General features: G+C 38.8%; 1 protein-coding gene across 2 annotated transcripts in view; it reads right to left on the reverse strand.

Moving 5' to 3' along the window:
* The window catches only part of galnt1 (UDP-N-acetyl-alpha-D-galactosamine:polypeptide N-acetylgalactosaminyltransferase 1), a 104,806-nt gene extending 85,314 nt beyond the window's left edge, over positions 1–19,492 (reverse strand). Inside the window, exon 1 of one of the 2 annotated variants that reach the window (XM_057834707.1) lies at positions 19,012–19,492. The gene's annotated coding sequence lies outside the window, so the exon portion shown is untranslated. The remainder of the gene's footprint in view (positions 1–19,011) is intronic. The other variant, XM_057834705.1, reaches the window with a different exon arrangement.
* Positions 19,493–22,227: the final 2,735 nt, after the last annotated feature.

A 22,227-nucleotide genomic window follows, 5' to 3' on the forward strand; every position in this document is an offset into this window, starting at 1 on the left:
TTAATAAAGATACACGATAATATCGGTCACCGATAATTATCGGCCGATAATGGCAATTATGACGTCACACAGATAATCCAGATAATAAAAAAATTCAACCGATAATGCAATCCGATAATTATATACTAGATTTAGCCTCCAAATGTGCGCAACCGAAGAATTCAGCACGCCGCCTCCTCAACCCCTCCCCTCTCTGAAGCCCCTGAGGGAGGAGGGCTTGAGAAGGCGGAGTTACACGACAAGAAGTAGTTGAATATTATGGTGGCTGTTACTAAAAAAAACGACGCTCTCGCCATCTGCGAAACATGTACCGTAGAAATTCCACGAGGCAGAAAGAAAGCGTCCTCATTCAAAACCACTAACCCAGCAGCCATTTAAAACTGCATCACAAAGATTTTTGGAACGAATACGAGGCTGCTGCTAGCAGGAATGCTAAAGCTATTGTAAACACTAACTAACTTAAACTACAGGGCTTGTGACGATACAGAGTTGGGCTGTTTGGGAATGCAGCCCAAGGCGGGTGGTAAATTCGCATCTAAGGCTAAACACCGGCACGACTGGAGACCGACAGTCGGCAAGTAGCCGTCTTCCGACGGAGCCCGCCGCTCTGGCCGGTCCGGCAGGCCGCTGCCGCCTCGCCATAGGCGGGGCGGGCCGAGCCCGGTTCCCCGGCCTCGGGACCTCCGGCGAACACCCCAGTTTCTCGAGCGTTCCCCCACGGCGTGCGAGCAGAGCCAGGAACCGAATACGCCGCAGCGAACCGGCCGGGGCAGGCGGATTATCCGGTACGAACGTAGCTGCCGCCGCCGCCGAGACGAGATACGTTTTTTGTTTTTTTTTTACCTAAATGACCCGAGAACCAAAGCCCTGGATAAAAAAATAATGCAGTTTATACGACCACCATTCTTCATGAAAAAGTGATGTCCAGTAAGCAAGCTTATCATGACGGCACAGTGGTTAGATGATAATTTAAACATGGAGAAAACAAAGTCAGCCAGTCAATAATGCATTCAGTATGTAAAATGACGAGCGGTCAGATGACTTCGTAACGCTGCCTTTATTTTCGGCTTAACAAAACTCAGGCACAAAACAACACGCACGCGGATGCAAGCTCCAACTCCGTCCAAATAGTACTGCCGTGTAGCAGTTTAGCTGCTGTAAAGCAAATGTCGTGAAAGCCGCAAATGTAAACAAAGCGCTGCAGAATGGGTACATGACATCTCGCTTGTTTGAGTTAATCATTTTCACAGTGAGCAACAAAGCATATAACATTAGCAATCACTTTTCAAATTATTTAACTTATTTCTCTGCTCAATTACAGTCACAGTAGATAATCAAATTCTTAAATCAATATTCTGTAACCACAAATATTATTCAAAATCTTTCCTTCTTCCAAGTTTTTTTTTTTTTTTTTTTAGGATTAAGTATAATAATGTATTACTTAAAACAAGGCTGTTAAGATTATTTTCAGCTAGCTATTTTTCTTCCAAGAAATCTGAGAGAAATACACTTGAAGCGATGGCAGATAATTTCACTTATTGCCAATAGATTTACACTTAAAACTACCTAGTTTTAAGGAGGTGTGTTTTGCAGTGTATTAATGTTATATATGTTAGGAATGGCTTACTTTTAAAGGCATTTTTGTGCAACTTAGGTATTTACTCTGTAAGTAATTGTTGCCAAGGGTTTACCATTACACAATGTCAGACAATCTGTCATTATTTAGATGTTTGAATTACCGACTTGGTCATATTTTATGTTGAAAAAAAGAGCAATAAATGATATTTTTGCACAGTAATATTTTCTTTTGTGTATACTTTAAAATTTTACATAAATCTTTTAATAGAATTATCGGCTTGACATTATCGGTTATCGGTTGGAATGAGGAGGAAATTACCGGTTATCGGTATCGGTTGAAAAATGTATTATCGTGCATCACTACTTGTTAACTTCCTAGACCTAGTTGGGGCACTCTATGGAAAAGTTAATGAGTATAATAAAAGTGGTTTGGGACCAAAGAGACCATCCTATCTCGAATTACAAGTGCAAATACACTGAGTGGCTGTAGTCGTCAGGTGCATTTCGGGAAGTAATTTGAAACATCCACTTCTGTTAGTCGTAGCAACACAAAAATACCACCATCGGATGCGGAGGTATATACTAGAGATGTCCCGATCGATCGGGAGGGCCGATCGATCGGGTCCGATCAAATCATTTTCAAAGTATCGGAATCGGCAAAAAAATTTCGGCCATGCCTTTTTTTAATATATATATATTTTAATTAAATCGTTTTCTAATTGTATTTAATGTTACAGACATAAAATGTTACACTCATCCAGAGTCTTTAGATTAGGCTCGGCGTAGGGTTATCATAAATATCCCAACACAGCAGCATTTACTTGATTCATCAATGTTTCACGAAATATTTGAGCTATGCGACCTTTTCATTCGTTGCCACACTCAATGTGTGTAGTGTAGCGAGTTGGAAGCTAATCATTGACTTTTCACCACAACTTATTTCCCAAAGCACAGATGGTATATCCATTGTTAGCATGACTCAGAGTCATGGTTTTACTTCCCATCATGGTTCCACTTTCCCATCATGCCTTGCGGCATGCTGCAGTATCTCAACTGAAAGCTCAACAAATACACTAGATGGCAGTATTTAGTCACAATACACAAAGTCCCAAGTCTTTCTATCCGTGGATCCCTCTCACAGAAATAATGTTAATAATGTAAATGCCATCTTGAGGATTTATTGTCATAATAAACAAATACAGTACTTATGTACTGTATGTTGAATGTACATATTCGTCCGAGTTTTATTCATTTTTTTCTTAATGCATCGCCAAAATGTATATGATCGGGAAAAATTATCGGGAATGATCGGAATTGAATCGGGAGCCAAAAAAAGCAATCCGATCGGGAAATATCGGGATCGGCAGATACTCAAACTAAAACGATCGGGATCGGATCGGGAGCAAAAAAACATGATTGGAACAACCCTAGTATATACTTTTGTGTGAAGTCAGAAGTCAGATTGGCCCTACGACCCACCAAATTCAAATTGATCCGAGAAAAAAAAAACACTGATTGGTGGACTACCGACTGGAATGAGTATTACAATTGCTAATAAAATCGTTTAGGATAATTTTAGATGCATACTTGTTATATTTTTCTTATAGAGTATTCGACGAGGAATACGATAGACCCATTAATAGACTTTTTGGGGAAAAAAATCACCATTTCTTTACGTCGTCTCATGAATAATGACCTAGCCTGTGAAAATCAAAGCTAATGCACTCGGCGACACAAAAAGCCGGAAACGCGGACGCCCAAAAAGTTGCACCCAGGAACACCACATGCTCCACATGAGTTCCCTAGTTGAATTCTGTTAAGAGGTAGTGGTCACTACACTCTCTTACATTTCAACTGCTCTGATCTGTGAGACTAAAAAAAAAAAAAAAAAAAGTGACACTCAATAGGCTATTAGCAACTGAAAAATGCACAATCAATCATGGGCCAAAGATCTAAATACACATGTGCGACTTTCCTTTCGCAGCACCACCATCCAATATTTCATTCAAGCATTTCCATCATGTGGTCAATATCACCCCAAGCACACACTCAGTAACTACTAATAAAGCTTAGAAAAAAAGAGATTTATTAAAAACTCATGCTAAGTCAATAACAGCGGGTACGATATAGTATGAAACATGAGCATACATTTCTAGAAAAGTTCTCAATTTTTTTTTTTTTTTTTTTTTTTTTTATGAAACTGTTTTTCTAGAAAAGTTCTCAATTTTTTTTTTTTTTTTTTTTAATGAAACAGTGTTTTATCGGGAGGTGCTTAAAATACAATGGCTTGTTGCACATTTACAACAAGGAAACACTGGTCATTGTTATAACACAACAGCGTCCATATCTAAAACTTTGCAGAATTTGATGACTCAGTGCGCACGCAAACAAACGCACACACAAGCCGAAACATACACGCATACAACAACAACAATGCTACTGTTGTTCAGTAAGCCATCAGCTTGGAGTAACAGTTGATACGTCTCTCGATGTGACTGGGTAACAACCGTTCCACTCAAAGAGGCCATAGTTTCACTCACAGGGAAGCTGTCTGCTTGCAGATAAGAGCCACAGATGAATCCGGACCCATGCGGCCCTGACAAGGAAAGCAACATTTTGGACAAGGAGAGTCTGCCTTAAAGCACACAGCTGTCACAGGAGGGGTGTTTCCGTTACTCTCTCATCCTCTCCCTTTATTGATTTCCTCTATGTAATAATCCTGCTGAGATATACTTTTTGAAGTAAGTGTAAACTGATGCGATTATAGATACAAAAATGACACATGAGAATCTAAACAGCCTCAGAAGTGCCCCAAGAAAGAGAGTATTAGCATCACCACAAAAGCAGACAAATTTCTGTGCATCTCTAATAAAATCATCCTGGGCCCATAACCTGTTGGCAGTGGCAGACAGTAATAGTATTATGTCTGACTATATACACTTTGCAGCATCAACAAACTGATTATACTGTTTACTGCTATAGTGACAAAGGACTAATGACACTCGACTTGGGGCAGGAAACATGCATGCAATACAGTAGCAAAACATTTCATAACTATTTTACCGCAATTTGTCCTTTATCATAAACCTTTTGAATGGCGTTGAATTCATGAACTCCTCATTTTCATTTTCCTGGATATTATCAGTGTCAAATGTTGAAACTGAGTCAACATCTTGCATTTGATGATGTCACCTCAGAAAGATGGAAGAAAGTTGAAAGTCAGCAGACTGTTAAAAAGCCTTCAATCGGCTAGAGTCTGGATTTTTTTTAGGTTGAAAGTGAGAGTCGAGAGACAAATCTCAATACATTCTTTCTGGGCTTTTTGAGATTTAGCTTCCATTCAGATAAGTAGCAGAGCGCTTCAGTGTTTGTGAAGTGTCACCACACTGCAATATGTACTCCCGCTGCTACTGACAAGTGAGTTTCAACACAGCCCCAAGCGACACTCCTGCCTTCGCCCTTCACCCAGGCTCTGACTTCACAAGCTGCAGCTCTGCACTGTGGCTGCCCCTTAGCTCTTACACTGCCAGACATTTTCCCAAAAGATGATTTCCTATATCTAAGGTCTGTTTTTTTTTGCTTTCTGTAGCTACACAAAGATTAAAATAAACTCAAAATTATTTCAATAATATATTAATCATTTTTTTCAGTTAATGATTCTGAATAAAGAAATGATTTAAAAATAGTTTGACTTGACTTGTTGACAGATTGGTATGCAGGACGGTCGTTTCACCAACCAGACTGGGCAACAACAACAACACCTTATTGTGGCCAACTCACAGTGAAATCACCCAACTAAAAACTCTAAAACTCTCCACACTAAAAAGCTAAAACTCAAGAAGCTCTTTGGATTCATTTTGAAATGTTTTCACAAGACAAGAAAATGTAGTTGCTTTAATTCCACTTCTAGAGATCATTACTTGCAGCCATGGAATTGCTAACCTTTATTGGGCTCTGTGCACAAAATCTCAAAAAAAAAATAACATTTTCCCCAATGCCATTCTTACTCATTAACAATCACAGACGTTCATTGTCTAGTATTCTTCCAAACACAGTTACAGTAGAAATAGTTTGTCAATATGCTCATAAACATTCCCATCTGGTGATACAATGTGCATGTAATATTGTTGTAATGGTTCTATGAACATTTCCTAATCTGTGTTTAGAAGTGAACAGGTTATTTGGAGCCAGGTAAATAAAAATGGAAAAAGCTCAACATGTAAAATGCAAGGCTGTTTAACATATCATCACCCTTTTAAAAGAATTGCCTAAGTGAATTTTTACAAAAATATATTAAAATTATTATCAAATATGAAAAAAAATCTACAAATTCCTGGGGAATCTTAAAAAATGACTTATTTATTTGACTAATGGTTTGTATAAGATATAGTACAGTAAGTATGTCTCCATCTTATTTCAATAGAAGCATTTATTGTGCATGTAAAGAAAAAAAAAAGGTACTGTAATTTCAGTTCCTTAAAACAGTATAGTTTCTACTCCTCCCTTTACTCAATCCCTGCAGAGCATGTGGACATTGACAAAAATTGGGTGTGTCTGGGAAATCTGAAAATAAATCATGACCTCAGTGTCAGCATGTGGTATTAAAATGGGCACACAAACATTCAAAGTAAACGGAGACATCTGTGTGAAAGTGCATGTCACACAGCAGTTTCTCCTAAAGTCAGCAGAAAATTTAGATATCCTGCATACGACAAAGGTGGGCAAAAAGGGGGATGGGAATGGAGCAAGGCCGTCGCTATGGAAACTACGCCATTTTCTTGTCAACTCCAATCCTGATAGAAACAGATGCTGTGAGAAACTAACAGATGCACTTGAATGGCATAAGCTGTCACGAAGAAGGAAACTGGATGCGACTGGAAAGGGTTACTGGATGTGACCTTGGGAGCCAGCTGACATCCATGCATGTTCACACTCTTTAAATTTTCCTTATGGTGCCCGCTATGTGAGCCAGGTATTCCTCTGTAGTTCGCTCTATTCTGGAGTAGGCATGTGACGGTATGAGATTCTGACAATATGATAACCTTAAGCCAAAATATCACTTTTTCACAGTTTTGAAATTACAGCTCTAAAATGTGTTACTTTGAGATATCTGGGTTTTGAAAAATAATTAAAAAATACAATTTTTTTTTTTTTTTTTAAACTAAAAACTTTTTTCCATTGAACAGGATTTTTATTTTTCAAAACACATGAGCAAATTGGACATAAGTATAGTGTTAAGTAAAATAAAAATATATATATATTCCTATTTAATGAAATGCATTTCTTTAGGTGAGCGTAAACCAGTGCTTCTCAATTATTTTCTGTTACGCCCCCCCAAGGAAGACGTAAATGTTTTGCGCCCCCCCCAAACTCTGCCACCACTGTAAATAGTATCATTTGTCTATAATATTACTATTATAAGTACGCCTCTGCCTCACATTGTATCCTTTTTTTTTCTATTAGAGAAAATAACAGAGATCAACTTATAAAGTATAACTTTATTAACATTGTTTCGTTTGTAACAGAAAAGACTTAATGCGCATCATTTTGCCTGAATTTAAAAAAAAAAAAAAAAAAAGTCACATCCAAACTGTAAAAATACACTCAAGGTACATTTTTTACCATTTGATACTGAAAAATAAAATCAGTAAATAATAACAAATTCAAACTGATTAGAAACATTAACTCATGAGGACAATATGCCCAAAAATTTGACCGAAAAAACAAAACTGAATTGAAGAAAGGGGAAAAAAAGTGTCTTTGGACAGAAGGACAGTTTTTATTTTTGCTGCTCACAATATCACCTCCAGTTTGCAATGGTGTGGGGTTATTTTGCACTGAGCATGCTAACAGTGCTCTCTTGTTTACTGATATAACACTGACAAAGCGGGATGATTGTTCGGCACGTTTTCGCTGAAAAACAACCAAGCAGCTTATCAATGAGATTGGGATCTAATGTCTTTAAGTATCGTCTTAATATATTTGGCTTCCGGCTGTCCGCTATAATCATTTTTAGACACAGTAAACAGTTGTATTTCCTCATCTACCACTGTATTAAATGTCAAAGCCAGAAGGCAAACGGCCCGAAAAAAGCGCATTCTCGGCGGCCGAGGGAGAACCGTAGGTGAGGGCGATCGTCGTGACGATCCCAAGCCGAAAATGGCACTTCTCGGGCGGACACGTGAGAACCGGAGAAGACAGTGGGTCGCTGCGTGAGTCCGGCAGGAAAACGGCTTTCGAAAACGGCGTACAGCTCTCCAGCTCTTCATGAGTCTCTTCTGTGTGCTCTTGCTTACTTCAAAAATACTGCGCGCACTTTGAAAATGAGAGCGCCACTGCCACCCACTGAGTGGATGTGCAAGTACACTTTATTCTCGTACGGCAAAAAAAAAAAAAAAAAGGGAAAAAAAAGCATGTTCCCCGAGGTCACACGCGCCACCCCTGGCATCGCTCTGCGCCCCCATGGGGGGGCGCGCCCCACTATTTGAGAAGTACTGGCCTAAACCTATAGCCACAGCTCAACATTATTACCATCACAATAAAAATAAGTGAATTATTTTCCATAAAAAAACACGCGTGTATGATTCATATCGTGTTACACACACACTCTATTTCTCAATACAGATGGTTGCCAGAGAGAAGAAAACACGATTTACCGCCCCCAGACACACTAAATATGCTGGAGTTAACTCTCGTAGCTGGTGGAAAACATTCATGACAGTGTTTACTAACCTTTAATTTTGTATAAATGCAAAATCATATTGGAGGCATTGCTTCCTCGGCAGCCACCCGCCGCAAACATGTTCAACATGTCGGTTGGCCCTCCTCCTCTAAGTCGCAGCCGTCTGTAACTTTTCTGTAGCCGAAGTATTACCAAACCAGTGATTTCGTTTTCTTCGATGGGGGGGGGGAAATTCAGGTGTTTCACCTCTTCCAGCCATCATATAGCACAGCGGACTCACTGACACTGAGCAATATCCGGTGGGGGAGGGTTGAGCCTTGCAAGCGAGGGATTTCTCCATGCATTTTCGGGACATAAAAAATAGCTAATGCCTTAAGGACTGTATAATGGAAATTTTTTGCAGTTTTGAAACCTTGACGTTTTCATACCGCGGTATACCTTGAAACCGGCTATCGGCACATGTCTACTCTGGAGTCAGGAGGAGAAAAATTAACTTTTCATTCATCTGTCGACAGTTTGAGCCAAAGCTTTCCATAGGAAGTGGCCAAACAGCTAACATCAGAGAGGAAGTGACTGCAAATAAAAATACAGAAGTGCTCTTTGAGCCATCCACCTGGCCAAGCTGCAGATGGAAGCTATTATGCTAGACCAGGGGTCGGCAACCTTTAACATTGACAGGGCCATTTGTTTCCCGCAAACAAACAAACAAAAATTCTGAAAATAACGTTGTTGTTGTTCCATTTATGCTTAAGTTTATTCTAATATTGATTAACAGGAAAACAAACAATAGTGTAACGTATGGTATTTTTATGGAATAAACATTATAACTCCTCACCCCCACAGAGAAAAACTGAAAAACATTTAATGCGACAAAATACTATATAACATTCGAATGTATGTTAAAAGAGTCCAAATATAATATATCATAACTTTACCTTGCTAGCCATTATGACTAAGCAAGAGACATGTCTCCATCCTGCTAAGACACTGAGTCATAGGTGAAAAAAGTCCAAATATACTAGATCATAACTTTACCTTGCTAGCCATTATCACTTAGCAAGAGAAATGTGTCCACCCTGCTAGGAAACTAAGTCCAAATATATTGCATCATAACTTTATCTTGCTAGCCAGTGGTTTTTCAACGCTGCTTGCTTGAAGCTAATGTGAGGTCTTAAACTACAATTACTGTAGGCAACCAGGGACACACTACATGAACATAAAGGAGGAAAAAACCACCACACACACAATACACATAATAGTGGTTAGCAGCCAATGTGCACAAATACTAGTAACTTGGATGTAAATGTTTACATTGGCCTTTAGTGGGCTCAAGCCAAAGAGGGAGCTGGAAATGTTCCCTACTGGCTCTGGCTGACCCACTTCTACACAACTCTATCCCTGACGTGACTCAGAGAAAACCACAGGCCACACACACACGCGCCACTACATATGCGCACACAGGAAAACAAATAAACGTATAAAACAGCAACAAAGTACACACTTAACACACGAGCACACACAAACCGAATTCGAAAGGAAGGAAAACACTAAATACTGTTGATGGCTATCTCTCTCCCCATTATCTTTCAGTTTTCTTTTCCCTACATCAGACGATCAGCCCCAATGGGCCTACTATCTGATCTCACTAAAGAGCCTGGAACATCCACTGTCACGACATGACTGTGAGCCACTGATTATTATTCGTTTCTTTCTGTACACCTAACGTGTACATCTATCAGTTTAATCGAGACTGTATAGGCTTTGAGCTGATTATCAATTAGTAATCATAAAAATGTGCAATCCAATTGATCCAACAGTAAAGACCAAAGTTCCAATAAAGTTAAGACAGTGTGCAAGATGTAGAGGAAAAAAAAAAACATTTGCTAATCATACAATATTGTATTGAATGACAGGCAAAATAACAGTTTCTACCTGAGAACATGAACAACAATTCTGCTCCTCACCTATTTCCTCATATTAATCATACAGATTTATTATTAGCGACACGGTGGTAGAGTAGCATAATTCTGAGCTTGTTGGCTCAATCCCAGCTCTGGCCCGGTGTGGAGTTTGCTTGTTCTCCCCATGCCTGTATAGGTTCTCTCTCGGTACTCCGGTTACTCCCACATCCCAAAAACATGCATGATAAGCTGATTGAACACTCCAAATTGTCCATAGACCCTACTCACGTGACGTCACAGCCACGCCCCCGCACCATGTTGTCCGTATACTCGTCATGTTAATGCATTAGCGTTTCGTAAATTCCTGCTATTATGGCGTGTTTTTCTGCTCGTTAACATTAATAATCAAAATGGTGAAGTCGTGTGTGGCGGTCGGTTGCAAAAACAGAGAAGATAGACTGAGAGACTTGAAGTTTTACCGTATTTCGAGAGACCCGGAGAGGAGAGCGAGATTGACTGCTGCAATTCGACGAGAAAACTGGGCTCCAAACGACTACCACAGATTATGTAGTAGTCATTTTATATCTGGTAAGATGCATTTAATATTTATTTAGAGGGTTTTGGGCTGACAACCACAATTAAGATCATTGCTAGGCTAATCGCCGACAACATACACTCAGACGTTGTGAATGAACTACCTGAAAATATATAATTATAAGGGGATAATAAGACAGTTGTCATACAATTAATTTACAATTTCACTATTGAGGTCAAAAGCCAAAAAATAAATTCAACTAGGGACAATCTGGAGTAGTGCTATCACACTTCATATTTATTACATATTATATATGTACGTAGTGAGAGTGCTATCGCTAAACCATATAAACATTAAAAGCCCTAGCTCCATTGACAAATGACATGAAATACATTAGACTTGACAGTGGATGTTAGCAAGAACAAAAGATTTTGAATTGAAAATTTCGTAACTCACCTTCCCGAGCACAAGATTCCTGCCAAATTTTCGTGTACGAGGACCTGTTTCACCCAACCAGCAACGTAGCATTTATAAGCCTCCAAGCTCTTAAAGTTTTTCAAACTTTCGTGAGAATAGGCTGATTTTGTGTGGACAAGATAGTTGTAAATATCAGGGTGAGGCAAAGACGGCGAAGACAGCAGGTCGAAAAACATCGAATTAGGCATCAAATATGGATCTGGCGAATGGATAAACTGAAGCTTTTCCACATAACGCCTTTTATGCAACGCATCCAATGAGTTTACGGCATCAGATAACACCGGGGCTTCCATGAATTGCTCTATAACTTGCACGACTAATTGAAAACAATGAGAATAGGTCGAAAAAATACGGACAATATGGCGGCCGGATACAGCGACACGTCATTTTGTGACGTAGGTGAGTAGGGTCTATAGGTGTGGGTTTGTGCATGAATGGTTGTTTTCCTCTATGTGTTCTGCAACTGGCTGACAACCAGGCAGTACCCTGCCTCCTGCCCATTGGTCGCTGGGATATGCTCCAGCACCCCTGCGGCCCTTGTGAGGATAAACTGTTCAGAAGATGAATGAATGTATTGTCAATTGAACTCTGGACTTCTTTGTTTGCTCTCTTTAAAACAAAAAAACAAAAAAAAAAAAAAATCAATGTTTTAAGAGTCATGATCAGACAATATTTTTCAAAAATTGTCTTCCTTTTTAAAGATGGATTGCCCAGCCCTACAATGACCTCTGAAGTGTAAAGTTGATGTGCGAACTGGTCGTCCACTGTATCAATGAATTAGTACTGCTTACTTCTGTTTGAATAAATTCTAGTGATGCACGATAATACATTTTTCAACTGACACCGATAACCGATAATTTCCTCCTCGTTCCAGCCAATAACCGATAATGTCAAGCCGATAATTCTATTAAAAGACTAATGTAAAATTTTAAAGAATCGCAAGAGAAAATATTACTGTGCAAAATTAAAATTTATTACTCTTGCTTTGTTTTCAACATCAAATGTGAACAAGTAATAAATTCCGACATTTAAATAATGACAGTTTGTCTGACATTGTGTAATGGTAAACTTCTGGCAACAATTACTTTCAGAGTAAACACCCAAGTTGCACAAAAATGCCTTTAAAAGCCATTCCTAACATTTAACATTACTACACTGCAAAAACACACCTCCTTAAAACTAGTTCATTTCCCTTGTTTTCAGCGTAAATCTATTGGAAATAATTAAATTATCTGCCAGCGCTTCAAGTATATTTCACTCAGATTTCTTGAAGAAAAATAGCTAGCTGAAAATTTAACAGTTTACAACAATTAACAATTTAAGTTTAACAGCCTTGTTTTAAGCAATAAATTATACTTGATCCTAAAAAAAACTTGTCAGTAATGTTCAAGAATACATAGGTATGGTTCAAAACATTATTTGAAAGCATTTTTTTCTTGATTTAGGTGAAGATGGCTATTTTTTTTTTTTTTAAAGATGTATGGGTTTAATAAGAACAAATGCTAATATTTCCTTCAATTAAGTGGAATAATCTGGTGCATTCATCTGTTGACCAGTCTCTAACACTCAAAACAAGATGGAAAAAATTATTTAACTAGATATAAGAAAAATGATTTGATTAAAACGTCGTAAATTTACAGCGTAATGAATGCATACTGACTGGCTGACTTTTTGTGAGTGTGGTTGTTTGGTGCATGTTGAAATTATCATCTAACCACTGTGCCGTCATGATAAGCATGCTTACTTGAGATCACTTGTCCAAATGTCTGTGGTGAAACTGATGTGATTGGCATGTTTTTCACGAAGACTGGTGGTCATATAAACTGCATTATTTTTTTATCCGGGCCTTTGGCTCTTGGGTCACTTCGGTAAAAATAACGTCTCCCGTCCGGCATCTCCTCCCGCCTGTGCCGTTCAGTCCATCCGGCCGCCAAATTAGCCCCTGCGCCAGGCCTATGTCTGGCCGTGGTGCTTGATGAGTTGAACTGGAGATGAGTGGCGGCGGCGCTGCCCGAGACCGAGCCGTCAAAAGCGTCTCTCCATCGTCGCAAGTCCCGTTCCTTAGCTGTTTGTTGACATTAGCTTTAGCCTTCGCGCTAGCAGCAGCCTCGTATTCGTTCCAAAGATCTTTGTGATGCAGCTTTAATTGGCTGATCAGGTTAGTGGTGTTGAATGAGGACGCTTTCTTTCCGCCTCATGAAACTTCTGCAGTGCATGTTTTGCAGATGTCAAGAGCGTCGTTTGTTTCACACAAGGAAAAATCAACAAACTCTAGTGACAGAGCAGCCATGATATTCCTCAATCCTGTTGTGTAACACCGCCTCCTCTATGACGCCATACTCCTCAACCCCTCCTCCCTCATGGGCTTCAGAGATAGGAGGGGTTGAGGAGGCAGCAATGCAGAAGTGGACAAAACTGCTTCGGTGGTGCTAAATCGGAGGCTAAATCAAGTACATAATTATCAGATTGCATTATCGGTTGAATCTTTTTTTTTTATCTGGATTATCTGTCTGACGTCATAATTGCCATTATCTGCCAATAATTATCTGTAACTGATATTATCGTGCATCTATAATAATTTAAATTACATGAATTATTAGTTAATGTAGCTTCGATGTTCATTGTTAGTTCTAATTTCGTGAGAGAACAGTGTGCCAAATATACAAAGTAGGGCTGTCAAAATTATCGCGTTAACGGGCATTAATTAATTTTTTCAATTAATCACGTTGAAATATTTGACGCAATTAACGCACTCCTCCCACTCAGACAGATTTAAATGACAGTACAGTGAAATGCTCGTTAATTGTGTTTTTTGGAGTTTTGCCGCCCTCTGCTGCCGCTTGGGTGCGACTGATTTTATAGGATTCAGCACCCATGAGCATTGTGTAAGTAATTATTGACATCAACAATGGCGGGCTACTAGTTTATTTTTTGATTGAAAATTTTACAAATTTTATTAAAACGAAAACATTAAGAAGGGTTTTAATATAAAATTTCTATAACTTGTACTAACATTTTTCTTTTAAGAACTACAAGTCTTTCTATCCATGGATCGCTTTAACACAATGTTAATAATGTTAATGCCATCTTGTTGATTTATTGTTATAATAAACAAATAGTCCTTATGTACTGTATTTTGAATGTATATATCCATCTTGTGTCTTATCTTTCCATTCCAACAATAATTTACAGAAAAATATGGCATATTTTATAGATGGTTTGAATTGCGATTAATTACGATTAATTTTTAAGCTCTAATTAACTCGATTAAAAATTTTAATCGTTTGACAGCCCTAATACAAAGCTGTAGAAATTTCATACAAATTGCCAGTCCTGATCCAGCAATTATAAGACTCACAATGTAATCACATCATCTGCTTCAGCTTGCTCTGGGCACACACTTTCCAATCATCTAAACAAACAAATAAAACTGAATATGGTGTCTCTTTAATTGTCAGTGAAGGTTATGACAAACATTTCCCCTCCTTCTGGACTGGAAGATTTTTAATGCACTATGCAAGTGAAGAAGCATTCTCTGAGAGTGATTTTAATTCTGCCTTCCCTACCACCCATGAGCGGTGCCGAGCACCTTGCCCTCCCACCTGTCAACAGCAGCCACACACAATAATTAATGATGTGTCAGACAAGAAGATAAACACAGTATGTCAGTCAATATTAATTGAGTGAAGTGATCTGCTAAAAAAAAAAAAAAAAATGGCAGGAATTGCATTTTCACCACTAGATAATCTGCTGGTGACCTCCAAGACTAATAGTGGTGCTGCTCACCAAATTCTTTCAAAAATAAGTCCAGTTCAAGTCCTCTGAGTATAAGGGAATGATAAATCTGTGAAGCTCACTGACAACCTAAAAAAACAAGAAAATTCCCAAAGTTTTGAAACATAAAGAAAAACTAAATTGGACTAAGACGACTATATAAATAAAGATGTCTCGGTCCGATCTCATGTTAGGGAACGGGGCCTGATAGCCCCATTTTCAGAGGCTTGGACTCAAGTAAAAAAAGATGAGCATTCAGCACTCCCTGATCACAAACATCTCAGTGTTGATGGTCGTTTATTTGACTCCAGCTGAGGTTAACAGTAAAAATAAACACACACACCAGAGAAAAAGAGACACACTGAGCGTTAAAAAACACACTTTACTTTCTTTTGTTCCTGAAAATACGCTGGCTCATTGCTAATACACAATTGAAAACAGCATTAATGCACTAACGAAAATTAGCATTCTGTCGTGGCATTTAAACAATATTAACTCACAAATGCATCAGAAAAAATCCCCAAACAATAAATCCAACACTCATATGCTTTTCATGCTGCCAAAAACATGATATTCCAACAAATCTATCTTTTGTACTATTATGTCAGAGTTTATGTCCCTGAAAAGCATCATACTGCCTTCCAGGGGCCAAAAATGCATTGTTGGAGCCCATAAAACACATTTTTCAGGGAAGGTTCGAAGACTTTTATAAGTAATGGCACTTGTATCCAAGCAGGTAGGAAGGCCTGGTTTGTTTGTATCAGTGTTGTTTTTGGCAGCCTTGTGAAAAAGGTCCTAAACGATTAATTGGTTATCAAAATAGTTGTCGATTAATTTGTTGCACCTGTAAGTGTGTTAATTTTGTATTGTGATAATATGTTCTATTCTCTACTAGATGCAAGCTAATATTATGTTTGAAACCTATACCTTTTACTTCCAGACCTTGTTAATCAAACGAGGAGTTTCAGAACAACAAAAGTTGACATGATAATTAGGTTCCCTGTAATGGCCTTGACACATTCAGAGTTGTTAAATAGTCTGTGTATTATTAACACAACTAGAGAGCTAAAATTAGATTTATTTATAAAACATATAAAATTGTATTATAAAACAATTTCCACTAATTCGGTACCGGAAAAAGATCTTTCCAAATATTATAGTTTGATTAGTTAAAAGACAATCAGTATGTTTTCGTGACGGCTACAACCATCAGAGAACATGTACCGTTAAAAGTGCCAAAAATGGATTTGGTCAAATTTTAGGTAAAATAATTTTTTGTAAAAGATTCATTGAATTTCAAAATTAGTGATAATTGGTTAGTTATTAATAAGTTACGGATATGGATAAGCAGCCCATGTTTTAATAAATTTGAATGTCAATTTTACCACTTACAATCAATCGAGCTACAGGATGCTTGAATTTAGTTCAAGCCACTTGTTATTTTTAATTAATTATTTTCCTGGCTCCAGCTTATAAACAGTAGCAACAAAGTAAATGTGTGTGTGTGTGTATGTGTGTGGTGCAGCTTTATTCTCAAAGTTGGGAACAATGGCATTCTTGTGCTGGTAGCTCCAGGTGGCTGTGGAAACCCAATCCTAAAGCAAGCCTAGCTGGCACACAGTGCAGCGAATGCTGCTGCCTCCCTCCGGGGACATGTGCCAGAATGGAGCTATTGTTCCTGACAGGCTCCAAGCAACAATAAATTCACCAAAATTGAAATGAATGACAAACTTTCAAATGACAAACTTTCGAATGACAAACAAAAGTTTTCTCAAATTTACACGTCAATCTTGCTTACTTTTTGCCCGCTGACAGATAAAATTACTTTCTTTCAAATCCAAAAATGGTGAAACATCTTGAATGCATTTTGTATATTTTAAAATATGTATTTGGCAGGGTAATAACATTTAATAAAGGCTATTAATATCAACTCACTTCATTATACACAGGAGCCTTGATATTTATTTTCTACTTAAGTTGGACAATTTGGAAACCGACCAATGCAACCCCTCGCAAATAAAAAAAAAACAGGTTAAGGCTCTCAAAAGTCAAAGTAAAACACGTTAACATTATTTTTATCTTTTACTCTACAGCGGTTAAATTATTTTTACACTGGCATAAGAGGTCAGATTTAAAATATTAAAATGCATGGCATATGATTCAGCAATTGGTAAAGGCGGAGATTTACTTCCCTAATTATCATGCCTGTCATAGCCAGAGCAAGGTTTATTTTAATCATACAAATGTCAATTCTCTTGATCTTACACATATTAAATCCTAATTAAGGCATTACCTTAATTTGCATAATCTGAGGTCAACCAAAATTTTGGAACAAATTGTGTTTAACTTTATTTTGCATATCTGCTGTTAATCCAACAATCAATGCATTACTTCATGCCTTTTCAGGAATAGGTGGCGCAAACTATTTCACAAACATTTTGTCTGTATACTCACAAACTGTGCAAGATCTGGGTTTACTTCACATAGGCAATATACTTACTCACATGATGTCATGACTGATACTGTTATTTGAATGCCAACAGGTGGCTAAACAGGTTTGCTGAACATTCTGCAGTATAGAAGAACAATTATTTGCCTATAATTAAACATCACTCGCATCTAAAAAGATTTACAAATACGTACACATATATAATTAAATTTAAAAAAAAAAAAAACTTTCAATAGTGAAACTGGATGATTAACCACACCACCTTAATGATTTTTAATGGCCGATTGATGTGCTGCAGCACCCTGGTTGAGGATCACTGATACAGTTAACTAAGAAGCGCACACAAGCTGGCAAATGTGCTGAGACCAGAACACACTATCAAATGCACACAGAACAGGAAGCACATCGTGTCGAGTTTACGGCCTTGAAATGAGGAACATGTATCATTTCCTCCTTATGCCGGATAGTCATAGTGTCACAAATGTTTTTGGTGGTCCAGTGCGAGGAGAATAAATTAAATCAAACTCTTGCCACATGCACATTTTGAGCATGTATAGATAACCACATATATCCATCTAGCCATCCATGCTGAATAACACACTGCTTTAGTAGTTTAGGTTTGCCTGAACTTATGCCAACTGCCTTTGGGTGACAGATAAGGTATACCCTACACTGGTCGCTTGTTACCACAAGATTCACATACAAACATAATTTATGTACAGATTCACACCTAAGAACAGTTTAAAATCTTTTATTAAACTATGACGGATTATTTGAATGGTGGAAGAATTCGCATTGCTTTACTATGAAAAAGAAAAACCGGCACAAGGAGAACGTGCAAACTACATTCAAACCTCACAAACTCGGACGTGTCAAAGATCATAACTGGGACACAAGGTCATGGAGAGGATATGTGTCCATTCAAGCAACAGCGTATTTTCCTCCTGAACTACTAAACACAAACACACAAGTGATAGAATAAACATGCTCCATCTTCCCCTGCTGGTTGGCTGTCATTTACATTTGCATTGATGAGGAATCCATTTTCCTCCAAAGATTACAGCAGTTAATGTATTCTCTCGATTGAACTCACACACATTTTGTGCAGTGCTGCATCAAGATAAGCCAGGGTTCTTTACATGAAATGTAATTGAGTGAAAAGGTAATAAAACTAAGTTGAATTACCTAACCTCGGGGAACAGAGTGATGCAGAATCTTAATTTTGGTGCAAACAATACATACTCAAACCAGTCTGTGATGCACTAATTTGATTATGTACTAAAGTCACAGGTAGCGCAAAATGTTCTATGACAGAATGTTAACCATGAGAGATTGAAGAGGTCATTAGATTCTACAGATTTTTCTATAATCTACAAATAATAAACTGATGGATAGTATCACCACAAACGAAAGCAACAGGCAACGTGACAATTTGCGTTTCGAGGATGAGTCGCATCCTCGCTCCGTAAACTAGGCAGTTTCTGTCAACAAGAAACCCGCTACCATAGCGCCAGTCTTCGGCTACGAACATATCACATTCATCGGCGCTTGGTTAAATGTAGCAAGAACAGCAGCGATGGCGTTGGTGGAGAGAAAAAAAACCCATCTCGCTTACCTTGATTTAAGATAGTCACGGTGCAGTCCAGATCCACCGCAAGTTAGCCACAAAACTCCTCCGACTAGGGTACCAAGAGTCGCGGCTAAAGTTAGCTAGCTCGTTAGCTTCTCCGGCTAACGACGGGGTGCGCGCTCCTCCTGCTCTCTGCCGTCGAGCACCAGTCGGTTACCGCATGGGAGGAGGGAAAAAAATGCTTAACCTAAGGCGTGGGCCGCAAGACACATCTATGCGGACGCCGTCCGTCGTCTACGGTCGAAACGAGTTGGGACATCCATGAGGGGAAATAGGCGGATACGGTGGGTCGCTCGAGTTGTCAGTGGAGTGCGCTCCTGACTGTGGTCAGTCCCTTCGGCGGCCTGGTACTGCCGCGAGTTGACGGGAGAGAGGTAGGAAAGGAAGGGAATGATTTGGGTGCTGTGCTGCTGCTGATGTGCGGACTAGGAGCAAAGGCAGACAGCCAGCATCATTGCACATCCCTCCCTCCACTGTCTCAACCCGGAAGAACTAACTCCACAATTTAGCCCCCAAATAACACAACGCTTTTTGCACGCATCAGATATAGCTCGATTTAATATTGATGATGAAGTATATATTCATATACTTATATACATATACATATATACATACAGTGGGGCAAATAAGTATTTAATCAACCACCAATTGTGCAATTTCTCCAATTTGAAAAGATTAGAGAGGCCTGTAATTGACAACATGGGTAAACCTCAACCATGAGAGACAGAATGTGGGAAAAAAACAGAAAATCACATTGTATGATTTTTAAATAATTTATTTCCAAATTAGAGTGGAAAATAAGTATTTGCCTTATGGCCCGACCCCGGAACAAATGGAAGATGATGGATGGATGGATGGATGGATGGATGGATGGATGGATGGATGGATGAATGGATGGATGGATGGATGGATGGATGGATGGATGGATGGATGGATGGATGGATGGATGGATGGATGGATGGATGGATGGATGGATGGATGGATGGATGGATGAAAATAAGTATTTGGTCACCTACAAACAAGCAAGATTTCTGGCTGTCAAAGGTCTAATGGCACCTGTTTTAACTCATTATCGGTATAAAAGACACCTGTCCACAACCTCATCAGTCACACTCCAAACTCCACTATGGCCAAGACCAAAGAGCTGTCGAAGGACACCAGAGACTAAATTGTAGACCTACACCAGGCTGGGAAGACTGAATCTGCAATAGGTAAAACGCTTGGTGTAAAGAAATGAACTGTGGGAGCAATTATTAGAAAATGGAAGACATAAAAGAACACTGGTAATCTCCCTCGATCTGGGGCTCCATGCAAGATCTCACCCTGTGGCGTCGAAATGATAACAAGAATGGTGAGCAAAAATCCCAGAACCACACGGGGGGACATAGTGAATGACCTACAGAGAGCTGGGACCACAGTTACAAAGGCTAATATCAGTAACACAATGCACTGCCAGGGACTGGGATCCTGCACTGCCGGACGTGTCCCCCTGCTAAAGCCAGTACACGTCCAGGCCCGTCTGCGGTTCACTAGAGAGCATTTGGATGATCCAGAAGAGGACTGGGAGAATGTGTTATGGCCAGATGAAACCAAAATAGAACTTTTTGGTAGAAACACAGGTTGTCCTGTTTGGAGGAGAAAGAATACTGAATTGCATCCGAAGAACACCATACCCACTGTGAAGCATGCGGGTGGAAACATCATGCTTTGGGGCTGCTTTTCTGCAAAGGGACCAGGACGACTGCTCTCTGTAAAGGAAAGAATGAATGGGGCCATGTATCGAGAGATTTTGAGTGAAAATCTCCTTCCATCAGCAAGGGCATTGAAGATGAGACGTGGCTGGGTCTTTCAGCATGACAATGATCCCAAACACACAGCCAGGGCAAAAAAGGAGTGGCTTCGTAAGAAGCATTTCAAGGTCCTGGAGTGGCCTAGCCAGTCTCCAGATCTCAACCCCATTGAAAATCTGTGGAGGGAGTTGAAAGTCCATGTTGCCCAACGACAGCCCCAAAGCATCACTGCTCTAGAGGAGATTTGCATGGAGGAATGGGCCAAAATACCAGCAACAGTGTGTGGAAAAACTTGTGAAGAGTTACAGAAAACGTTTGGCCTCCGTTATTGCCAACAAAGGGTACATAACAAAGTATTGAGATGAACTTTTAATATTGACCAAATACTTATTTTCCACCATGATTTGCAAATAAATTCTTTAAAAATCAAACAATGTGATTTTCTGTTTTTTTTTTCCACATTCTGTCTCTCATGGTTGAGGTTTACCTATGTTGACAATTACAGGCCTCTCTAATATTTTCAAGTGGGAGAACTTGCACAAATAGTGGTTGACTAAATACTTATTTGCCCCACTGTATAGTATATATAGTATATCTACACACACACACGCACTCATATATACAATATATGTGTGTGTGTATATATATATATATTTATATATATATATATATACGGTATAATATGTGTGTGTTTGTGTGTAGGGGAGAGGGTGTATGTACTGTACATATACCAGTATATATTTACTATATAATACATACACACGCACAACCCCCACAATATACAATAAAGGCCAAATATTTAGACACACCTCATTCATTGCAACACAAATAAAGGTTCAAGCCCCATTGATAAAGCACTAATCAACCCTGAAAAGGCATACATGCCAAGTCAAAAACCATTTTAGCTGACTCCGTCTTGAAGCTCATCAAGAGAATGGCAAGAGTGTGCAAAAAAGTCATCAGAGCAAAGGTTGGATACTTTTTAGTTATTTCACATTTTTTTGCTAAGTACGTCATTCCACATGTGTTCTTTCATAGTTTTATTATCTTCAGTGAGAATTTACAATGTAAATAGTCATGAAAATAAAGAAAAACGCACAAATGAGAAGGTGTGTCCAAATCTTTTGCCTATACTGTATGTATTTACACTTACGGTTCAAAAGTTTGGGGTTGCTTAGATGCCAAACCTTTGAGCGGTAGTGTACATATATATGTATATATATATACACACACATATATGCATACACACACATTTTATATATAAAATACATATGACGTAAAAATGAACAAGTGAGACGAGTGTGCACCCTCTTAAACTCATCTGAATCAATTGAATTACGGTACATTCAAGCTCAGGCTCAATGAAAGTAAGCACACACATCACACTTTAAAGTGTCTAAATTTAAACCTT

This window comes from Corythoichthys intestinalis, chromosome 4 (assembly GCF_030265065.1).
Source record: "Corythoichthys intestinalis isolate RoL2023-P3 chromosome 4, ASM3026506v1, whole genome shotgun sequence".
In the NCBI taxonomy this organism is placed as follows: Eukaryota; Metazoa; Chordata; class Actinopteri; order Syngnathiformes; family Syngnathidae; genus Corythoichthys; species Corythoichthys intestinalis.